The sequence below is a fragment of the Microcebus murinus genome, chromosome 20 (genome assembly GCF_040939455.1).
Source record: "Microcebus murinus isolate Inina chromosome 20, M.murinus_Inina_mat1.0, whole genome shotgun sequence".
Classification (NCBI taxonomy): domain Eukaryota; kingdom Metazoa; phylum Chordata; class Mammalia; order Primates; family Cheirogaleidae; genus Microcebus; species Microcebus murinus.
In genome coordinates, this window is record NC_134123.1 from 37,931,712 (window position 1) to 37,938,619 (window position 6,908).

The window sequence follows — 6,908 nt, forward strand, 5'->3', positions numbered from 1 at the left end:
GGCCGAGGTCCTTGATTGGTGCCGGGTGCAAACACAGACATGCGCAGACAGACAGACAGACTGGGGGTGTCCTCCCGTGGGGGAAGAGGGGGACAGGGACGGGGGGGACCCCCAGCTTTCTAGAGGGGGTGGCGGTTCTTAAAGTGGGGTTCCGTGGCCAGCTGCCCCCCCCGCGTGCTTAGCAGCTGGTTAGGGAAGCGAGTTTTTGGGGTGCGCCCCGCCTTCCCCCCTGCAGGCACCCCAGAATGAGAAGCGAATGCAGGGGCGCCGGCCTCGTGGCCTGTTTGGGGACAGTTTTCCCCGAGGTGACACCTGACTCCCTGTTTGGGGACAATCCCCCCACTTAGGTGACACCTGACACCCTGTTTGGGGACAATCCCCCCCACCAAGGTGACACCTGACACCCTGTTTGGGGACAATCCCCCCCACCAAGGTGACACCTGACTCCCTGTTTGGGGACAATCCCCCCCACCAAGGTGACACCTGACTCCCTGTTTGGGGACAATCCCCCCCACTTAGGTGACACCTGACACCCTGTTTGGGGACAATCCCCCCCACCAAGGTGACACCTGACACCCTGTTTGGGGACAATCCCCCCACCAAGGTGACACCTGACACCCTGTTTGGGGACAATCCCCCCACCAAGGTGACACCTGACACCCTGTTTGGGGACAATCCTCCCCACCAAGGTGACACCTGACACCCTGTTTGGGGACAATCCCCCCACCAAGGTGACACCTGACACCCTGTTTGGTGACAATCCCCCCCACCAAGGTGACACCTGACACCCTGTTTGGGGACAATCCCCCCCACCAAGGTGACACCTGACACCCTCTTTGGGGACAGTTTTCCCCGAGGTGACACCTGACTCCCTGTTTGGGGACAATCCCCCCCACCAAGGTGACACCTGACACCCTGTTTGGGGACAATCCCCCCCACCAAGGTGACACCTGACACCCTGTTTGGGGACAATCCCCCCCACCAAGGTGACACCTGACTCCCTGTTTGGGGACAATCCCCCCCACCAAGGTGACATCTGACTCCCTGTTTGGGGACAATCCCCCCACCAAGGTGACACCTGACTCCCTGTTTGGGGACAATCCCCCCACCAAGGTGACACCTGACACCCTGTTTGGGACAATCCCCCCAGCAAGGTGACACCTGACACCCTGTTTGGGGACAATCCCCCCCACCAAGGTGACACCTGACACCCTGTTTGGGGACAATCCCCCCCACCAAGGTGACACCTGACTCCCTGTTTGGGGACAATCCCCCCCACCAAGGTGACACCTGACACCCTGTTTGGGGACAATCCCCCCCACCAAGGTGACACCTGACTCCCTGTTTGGGGACAATCCCCCCACCAAGGTGACACCTGACACCCTGTTTGGGGACAATCCCCCCACCAAGGTGACACCTGACACCCTGTTTGGGGACAATCCCCCCACCAAGGTGACACCTGACACCCTGTTTGGGGACAATCCCCCCACCAAGGTGACACCTGACACCCTCTTTGGGGACAATCCCCCCACCAAGGTGACACCTGACACCCTGTTTGGGGACAATCCCCCCCACCAAGGTGACAGCTGACACCCTGTTTGGGGACAATCCCCCCATCAAGGTGACACCTGACTCCCTGTTTGGGGACAATCCCCCCCACCAAGGTGACACCTGACTCTTGTTTGGGGACAATCCCCCCCACCAAGGTGACACCTGACACCCTGTTTGGGGACAATCCCCCCACCAAGGTGACACCTGACTCCCTGTTTGGGGACAATCCCCCCCACCAAGGTGACACCTGACACCCTGTTTGGGGACAATCCCCCCACCAAGGTGACACCTGACTCCCTGTTTGGGGACAATCCCCCCACCAAGGTGACACCTGACACCCTGTTTGGGGACAATCCCCCCACCATGGTGACACCTGACTCCCTGTTTGGGGACAATCCCCCCACCAAGGTGACACCTGACTCCCTGTTTGGGGACAATCCCCCCCTGAGGCCAAAGGCAGCCTCCGAGGCTGCAAACCGGGGTGCCAACGTCACCCCCGTTTTGTCCCCGCCACTTTTGTGGGACTGCAAGGTGTCACCGGGCCTCTGCTTGCAGCTGGGGTGCCGCCCGGGGTCCCGTTCCCCCAGGGACATTTGGGGGGGTCCCTGGAGCCGCCGGGGTCCCCCAATTCCCCGCGAAATGACGGTGTCCCCAACCCCAGTGCGCTTCCTGCAGGGGAGGAAGGGAGGTTTGCGTCGAAGCCACATGTGTCATCTGTGCATGTGACAATGCTTTGCACGCGTGTAGCGTGTGTGTGCACACGCGTGTTTGTGCGCATGTGCAGTGTGTGCTCGCAGCTGCCTTCCAACGGCCTCCAAGGCAGGTGTGGAGGCCGAGGATGGAGGCTGCTCACACTGTCTTAGGGGCCCCAGAAACTGTCAAGAGCGGAGGCTCACGCCTGTCGTCCGAGCGCTCTGGGAGGCCGAGGAGGGAGGATCGCTATTGAGGCCAGGAGGTGGAGGCCAGCCTGAGCAAGAGCGAGACCCCGTCTCTACTAAAAAAATTAGAAGGAAATTAAGCAAAAAACTAAAAATAGAAAAAAAACGAGCTGGGCGTGGTGGCGCATGCCTGTCGTCCCAGCTACTCCGGAGGGAGGCCGAGGCGGGAGGATTGCTATTGAGGTCAGGAGTTGGAGGCCAGCGTCATGAGCAAGAGCGAGGCCCCGTCTGTACTAAAAAATATAGAAAGAAATGAGCTGGACAACTAAAATTATAGATATAAAAAGTGAGCCAGGCCTGGTGGCTCACGCCTGTCATCCCAGCACTCTGGGAGGCCAAGGAGGGAGGATCGCTGGAGGTCAGGAGGTCGAGGCCAGCCTGAGCAAGAGGGAGATTATGTCGCTACTAAAAAAAAATAGAAGAAAATGAGCTGGACGACTAAAAATATATAGAAAAAAAAAATGAGACGGGCGTGGAGGCTCACGCCTGTCATCCCAGCGCTCTGGGAGGCCGAGGCGGGAGGCTCGCTCGAGGCCAGGAGTTGGAGGCCAGCCTGAGCAAGAGCGAGACCCCGTCTCTACTAAAAATAGAAAGAAATTAATTGGGCAACTAAAAATATATAGAACAAATGAGCCGGGTGTGGTGGCGCATGCCTGGAGTCCCAGCTACTCTGGAGGCCGAGGCGGGAGGATCACTGGAGGTCAGGAGTTCGAGGCCAGCCTGAGCAAGAGCCAGATCCCATGTCTACTAAAAAAAAATAGAAAGAAATGAGCTGGATAACTAAAAATATACAGAAAAAAACGAGCCGGGCATGGAGGCGCAGGCCTGTCGTCCCAGCTACTCGGGAGGGAGGCTGAGGCAGGAGGATCGCTCGAGCCCGGAAACTGGAGGCCGCTGTGAGCGAGGCTGACCCCACGGTGACAGAGTGAGACTCCGTCTCAAAAAAATAATAAAAATAAAACCCAAAAAGCAAAAAACAATCAACAGCCCCTTGAAGTAACTGGGACCGATGAGGTTCACGTACCCATTTCACAGAAGGGGAAACTGAGGCTGCTCAGCTAGGGAGGAGGGCCAGGAACAATCCGGAAGCCAGAGGTGGGAGGAAAGAGGGAACCGGGGGGCTCTCTGCACCCCAAGCTGGCTCCCCGTGCCCACGGGTGAGTTGAGGCTGTGGTCTCTCTGGCTCCTACTGTTCCAGAACCTTCTGGATTGTTCCAGAACCTTCTGGGCAGTTCCAGAACCTTCTGGTTTCTTCCAGAGCCTTCTGGCTTCTGGACTGTTCCAGAACCTTCTGGACTGTTCCAGAACCTTCTGGGCAGTTCCAGAACCTTCTGGTTTCTTCCAGAGCCTTCTGGCTTCTGGACTGTTCCAGAACCTTCTGGGCAGTTCCAGAACCTTCTGGGCAGTTCCAGAACCTTCTGGTTTCTTCCAGAGCCTTCTGGCTTCTGGACTGTTCCAGAACCTTCTGGGCAGTTCCAGAACCTTCTGGACTGTTCCAGAACCTTCTGGGCAGTTCCAGAACCTTCTGGTTTCTTCCAGAGCCTTCTGGCTTCTGGACTCCTCCAGAACTTTCTGGGCAGTTCCAGAACCTTCTGGATTCTTCCAGAACTTTCTGGTTTCTTCCCGGCCTGGTGCGGAGTGTTCGGTTCAAGCCTGTCCCCGTCCGCGGAGGCAGTGGGAGGCCCGGAGGGGTCTCAGAGCAAACACCTTTTCCCCTTGACGCCCTCGGTTTCCTCCAGGTGGGGACAGGGACCCCACGAGGCCGGCCTCTAATTTTCCGGCCTCCAAATGAATAAGAGCCAGCCCAGGGAAATTGGAATCGCGCGTCCGATAATTTTTTAGTTTTTTTTTTTTTTTTTTGGAGATAGAGTCTCATCACTCTGTCGCTCATTAGTAGAGGCCGGCGTGAGCAAGAGCGAGACCCCGTCTCTACTAAAAAAAATATAGGAAGAAATGAGCTGAACAACTAAAAATATATAGAAAAAGAAAATGAGCCGGGCGTGGAGGCGCATGCCTGTCGTCCCAGCTCCCCGGGAGGGAGGCTGAGGGGGGAGGATCACTCGAGGTCAGGAATTGGGGGCCAGCCTGAGCAAGAGTGAGACCCCGTGTCTACTAAAAAAAAAATAGAAAGAAAATTATCTGGACAACTAAAAAAAAAAATATATACATATATACAGAAAAAATTTGCCAGGCTTAGTCGTGCACGCCTGTAATCCTAGGACTATGGGAGGCTGAGGCGGGAGGATCGCTGGAGGCCAAGAGTTGGAGGCCAGCCTGAGCAAGAGCGAGTCCCCGTCTCTACTAAAAATAGAAAGAAATCAATTAATTGGCCAAATAAAAATATATATAGAAAAACCGAGCCGGGCGTGGCGGCGCATGCCTGGAGTCCCAGCTCCTCGGGAGGGAGGCCGAGGCAGGAGGCTCGATCGCATGAGGCCAGGAGTTGGAGGCCGCTGCGAGCGAGGCTGGCGCCCCGGCACTCACTCCAGCCCGGGCGACAGAGCGAGACTCGGCCTCCAAAATAAAAATGAAAATTGAAAAAATATTAAAAAGGCTGCGACAGCGAGGCCCAGTCTGGGGAAAGCCTCCTCTCCTGGCCTCCGTTCCCGGCCTCCTTTCCCGGCCTCCCTGCAGGGACAGAGACGTGTCGCATCTGGGGCCGGCGGGGCGCTGCCGGGTCTGCAGAAAGGGGGTCCCCGAGAGAGAGGGGTGTCGTCGCTGTCCCCAACTGGGTCCGTGGAAGCTGCTTCTAGAAGCCCGGGTGGGGGAGGGGCGGCGGGGTGGGGGAGGGGCGCAGGCTCGCGCACGTGCCCCTCCCCCCTTGCACGTCGCTGCAAAGACCCGACTCTGCAACCCCGCGAGCGCAGGTCCCCGCCGGCCCGCGCCGCCTGTCACTCAAGGCGGGCCTGCGGGTGGCTGCGCGGGGCCCGGGTGCGCCCGGGGGGCGGGGCCTGCGGCCTGGCTCGGGGGCGGGGTTCTGAGCGCGTCTGGCGTGGCGCTGGCCAATGGAGAGCGTCCGGGGGCGGTTCTTTGGGCTCGTGACGCGTGGCGCTGGCCAATGGGAAGGGACTGAGAGGCGGGGCCTGAGGGGAGCCTGACGCGTGGCGCTGGCCAATGGAGAGGGTCCGTGGGCGGATCTTGGGGGGGGCCGCGTGACGCGTGGCGCTGGCCAATGGGGAGGGTTCGGGAGGCGGGGCCTGAGGCGCGTGACGCGCCGCACTGGCCAATGGGGTGGCTCCGGGGGCGGTTCCAGGGGGGGAAAAGCCCGGGTGCATCCGGGGCCTGGCGCGTGACGCACCGCGCTGGCCAATGGGGCGGTTCCGGGGGCGGTTCCTGGGGAGAGCCCGGGTGCATCCGGGGCCGGGGCGCGTGAAGCGCGGCGCTGGCCAATCGGGAGGGTCCAGGGGCGGTTCCTGGGGCCGGGTGCACCCGGGAGCGGAGCCTGGGGCCTGGCTCGGGGCCTGGCCCAGGCCGCCAGACGCGCCGCGCTGGGCAATGGGGCGGGTTGTGGGGACGGTTCCTGGGAGGGGGCTCGTCCGGGGCGCGTGACGCGCGGCGCTGGCCAATCGGGAGGCTTCTCGGGCGGTTCCTGGGGGGAGGGGTGTCCAGGGCGCGTGACGTGCCACGCTGGCCAATGGGGAGGCTTCTGGGGCGGTTCCTGGCGAGAGGGGGTGTCCAGGGCGCGTGACGTGCCACGCTGGCCAATGGGGAGGCTTCTGGGGCGGTTCCTAGGGGGAGGGGGTGGGTCCAGAGCGCGTGACGTGCTGCGCCGGCCAATGGGGCAGTTCCTAGGGGGAGGGGGCGGGTCCAGGGCGGGTGACGCGCTGCGCTGGCCAATGGGGCGGATTCTAGGGTGGTTCCTGGGTGGAGGGGTCGGGTCCAGAGCGCATGACGTGCTGCGCTGGCCAATGGGGCGGGTTCTGGGGTGGTTCCTAGTGGGAGGGGGCGGGTCCAGGGCGCGTGACGCGCCGCGCTGGCCAATCGGGCGGGTTCTGGGGCGGTTCCTAGTGGGAGGGGGCGGGTCCAGGGCGCGTGACGTGCTGCGCTGGCCAATGGGGCGGGTTCTGGGGCGGTTCCTAGTGGGAGGGGGCGGGTCCAGGGCGCGTGACGCGCCGCGCTGGCCAATCGGGCGGGTTCTGGGGCGGTTCCTAGTGGGAGGGGGCGGGTCCAGGGCGCGTGACGTGCTGCGCTGGCCAATGGGACGGGTTCTGGGGCGGTTCCTAGTTGGAGGGGGCGGGTCCAGGGCGCGTGACGTGCCGCGCTGGCCAATGGGGCGGGTCCTGATGGAGGCTCGTCCGGGGCGCGTGACGCGGGGCGCTGGCAAATGGGGCGGGTCCGGGGCGCAGTTCCTGGTGGAGGCTCGTCCGGGCTCGTGACGCGACGCGCTGGCCAATGGGGCGAGTCCGGAGGCGGGTCTGG